This window comes from Eptatretus burgeri, chromosome 15 (assembly GCF_056783735.1).
Source record: "Eptatretus burgeri isolate ZD-2024b chromosome 15, Ebu_testis_v1, whole genome shotgun sequence".
Lineage (NCBI taxonomy): Eukaryota > Metazoa > Chordata > Myxini > Myxiniformes > Myxinidae > Eptatretus > Eptatretus burgeri.
The window spans coordinates 33,426,864-33,430,968 of record NC_140975.1 but is presented as its reverse complement, the minus strand read 5'-3'; positions in this window follow the sequence as shown (position 1 = coordinate 33,430,968).

The following is a 4,105-nucleotide window of genomic DNA, read 5'->3' as shown; positions in this document are numbered from 1 at the left end:
GTCGAGGTCGACGATAACACCGCTCGGTTATCCCGATAGTACGGAACGGGTCGCTTAAGTGGCCCGTGTCCGAAGTCGACCTGCGGCGAGGTGCGATCGCCCGGTCTACCCTCCGTGTGGGTACTTAGGTAGGTCGAATTTGGCGAGCAACCCTATCCCACGCGGGGGCTGATTGGCTCGATCGCGGTGAGACCGAAAGGTCCACCCGTGACTGGTTCCCGGCGTTAGTCCGAGAGGGTCACGACTGGATTGTCCGTCCGGTGGGCGACGTGCCGCGATTCGAGTTACGTGGCCGTCAGCACGCCAGCGGGCGCGAATCCTCAACACTGGTGTCAGGAGTGGGATACAAATTCATCGCCCTCCTCGCGGCACTGGTATTGGAGAACGGGACAACGGGCTCTCCTGTCTCCGGCTAAATTCACGGGAATCGGTCCAGGGGTGAGAGAAGCGACCCCCGATTCCCTCCAAATTACGAGCGAGCGAAATTAACCCTTTAAGAGAAGCAAGATGGCGTCTCAAGGCGAGCGGGAGCCGGGGGTATTAGAAATGTATATGTGTAGATGTGTAGAATCCATGGTCCAGGATGGAATCCCCGAGCAGGAAATGTTGATTGTGCAGGAACACGGACTCGCCCAACTGAACCCAGAGCCGGAAATAGGTGCGGCCGCGGTGTATGACACCTCCCCCCCCTCTCCACCAAAACCCTTCCCCAACCCCTGCCGAAACGGCTCACTCAAGCGCACCCGACATAGCCCAGCTATTCACCATGCTGGCGAAAATGAACGAAAAGATGGATGCAAACGCAAATGAATTTATAAACGAAATGAAAAGCATGGGCAAGCAAATAAAAAAAGAAATGAAAGAACTACGGGGTGAGACGCAGAACATGGGCCGATGCCTGCAGGCGGGCATGAAGGCCGTGACCAGGGAGCTGGGAATGGCGACTCCACGTGTGGGAGCAAACGAGCTGGAAGGGGGTGCAACGGCTGACAGGCCCGCGGTGGAGGCGGGTAAAAAAATAATTCGGGGGGCGTGTTGGGCGAGGGTCGTGACAGAGGAATCGACGGTGACCAAAAGGGAAAAATTAAATGGGGAGACCAAAACTTGTGAGACGAGACACGAGGTGACGACGACAGAAACTTATAAATGTATAGAGACACGGGAGACAGAAAAAATAGAGGAGAGACAACACGATGAAGACGGGGTAAGTGACGCGCACACACACACACAGGTAGTGGAGGACAATGGGGTTGAGCTCGCGGAGCGTGTAGAGACCCAGTGCGAGCACCTGGATGGCCTCCTCCAGGAACGAGGGGAGGGAGTATTCCCCCTTGAGGCGAGTCACGACCAGGTGAGTTCGGTCGTGCTTTGCGAGGTTGAGGGGAGGAGTGCTGCGAACGGGTGCTTGGAGAGCTTGGGGGGTATAGAGGCCCCGGAGACCCTTGTGGGGACACGAATCCCCAGTGTGGTTGTCCCTGTGTGTGTGGTGCAAGGTGTGAGTGCGTCCCCGTGTGTGGAAGCGACCCCGTGTGTGAGTGGTGTGGTGGCGATGGTGCCGGAGTACGTGCTTCCCAGCACGCCATGTGTGGATGAGGCACCGTGTGTGAGTGTCGCCGTGTGTGTGAGTGAGGCACCGCGGGTGTGTGCCCCCGCGTGTATGAGTGAGGCACGGTGTGTGGATGAGGCACCGCGGTTGAGTTCCCCCGCGTGTATGAGTGAGGCACGGAGTGTGGATGAGGCACCGTGTGTGAGTGTCGCACCGCGGGTGTGTGCCCCCGCGTGTATGAGTGAGGCACGGTGTGTGGATGAGGCACCGCGGTTGAGTTCCCCCGCGTGTATGAGTGAGGCACGGAGTGTGGATGAGGCACCACGAGTGAGTGAAAGGCCGCGAGTGCGTGGAGCCACGTGTGCGAGGGAGGTGGCACGCGTGAGTGAACGGCCGTATGCAAGGGAGACAGTGTGTGTGTGAGAGAGCGGTATGTGAGGGAGATGTCGGTTGGCATGCGGGAGCACGCAGCCGCGTCTCCCGGAGTGAGTTTAATGGTGTGGACTGTGTGCGTCGTAACACGCAGGTGTGCGTGGGTTGAATGGAGACGGAGACGGCGACATGGGAGAAACGAAAGCCGAGTAGCGGCTGTGGTCGTTTCGGGGACCGTGCCGGGTTCGCCCAGCAGTGAGCACGCGGTTCGTGCTGTGCAACGCACGAGACCACCACATGCTCGCTTGCGAGAGTGAAACCCCGGTCCGGAAACGCACGCGGTGGATTTGCCGATCCCGCGGACGGACAAAGTTTAGGCAGGTAAACGGATTTGGACCGGACGGGTTCTCCACGCGATCGTGTGTGTTAAGCTCCAACGGGCAAAGCACATGTGTTCGCGTGGGGAACCCCTCGAGACGTGGGGCTTGTGTTTTTTTTTTTTTTTGCGCACGGTGACGTCAAGGCTGCACGTGTGGTTGGAATCCGGCAGGAGGGGTATCTCTGCCGGATGGTACCGTCCAAGGAGGGACGAGGAACACGTGCAGCTGCATGACGTCACAGGCAGGTGCAAAGTGCGCGAGTTGCCGCGCTGGTGATGCGCATGAAAAAAAGAAAAAAAAGAAAAAGCAAGCCTCACTTCCAGGGCACAGGATGGAAACTAGTTAGGGGGAAGGGTTAGCTTAGTTAGACCGACTTCATGGGGCAGGGGTAAGTCCTCATGGAGTCCGTGGAATGGATTAGTTCGAGGGATTGTAGCCAGATTTAGGATGGGAAATAAAATGATTTATTTGAAGACAGTGACAGACTTTGGATGTGTAGTGGGGACGCAGCTTAGCTACGTAGGTTAAATGGAACGTGCTACTAGTTTAAGGGACGACGTGGGAGCACGAGTTAGTTAGGGGATGCAGAGAGAAGGATGGCAGAGTTCAGTGGTGTGTGTGTTGAAGAGTTGTTGGTGAGAGGTGGAGGCATGTGCTTGGTGAGTGAGTGAGGCCAGCGGGTCTGTGTGAGTGAAGCGAATGGGGAATGCATGGTGCGATGAGTGATTGGGGGGAGGAGTGACTCCCGCCCAAGGGACCCCGGGGTCAGTGTAGAGTGAGTTAGCTGGGTTAGTCAAATTGAAAAATGGAGGTCGTTTTGTTGTTGGTGGGAATGTAGGCTCGAGACCCATTTGGAGGGGTGCAGGAGCCCTGTTGACGGGCTTGGGAGCGTGGCTGCGAAAGGTGAGTATCGCTGAGTGGGTACCCCGGGCACCAGGCTAGTCGGCCGTGGTAGGCCAAGGGCCCATAGGGGGCCGGGATAGCGTAGTGGGCACGGGTGCGCCTGCTTGGTGCGGGGGCCCGGGGCGCCATTAGCCGCCTGGGCAGGGTTGTGGGCATGGGTGACCCTCGGAAAGGGGCCCGGGAGGCCGGCCTGCCACGTGTGCGTTTCAGGGGAGGTGCCATGGGGGCACTCCCGGTGTTAGGGAGCTGGTAGGCTCGGAGGCAGTGTAGTGCCGGGGGTGCCATAGCGGGAGATTCGGCAGAGGGTCGTGCCTGCCAAAGGGAGCCACGTGTCCCAGCCAGGAGACCGTGTGAGGGCACGGAGAGAAAATTGGGGGGCGAGGCCCGAAATTGTAAGGACACCAACACAGGCGACAGGAATCTGGGTTTATAGAACCAATAGTTTAAGCAAGAGGCGCTTGTTGAAAGCCCCGGGGTAGTTTAACAGTTAAATGGTTAGGGTAGATTAGGAGATGTACCCCTCCGCACCATCCATCCCCTCGCTCTCGTTGTGGGCCGCTGGACCCACTTTGGGTTAGATCGCCGAACTCTGGGGAGGCCATTCTGAGGCTTCGTTGGGCCTCGACACAGGACGTTAGCTCTCCCTTATTCCCCTCCGGGAAGGGAACGTAGGGGTTGGGAGTAGGCTAGGTGACAGGATAGGTTAGCCGAACAAAGACGATAAAGGGGGTTAGGGGACGATTTATAGTGGGGGAGTAAAAATAAAAAACAACAAAAAAATAAGTTGGGGCTAAATTGGGGTTTGACAAATTAAGGGAGTGGGTATGTACAGTGACAGGCAAAGGCGATAGGTTGGGAGGGAGACAGGTAGGTAGGTCCGAGCCCGCCTTCCAAGTGGCCAGCA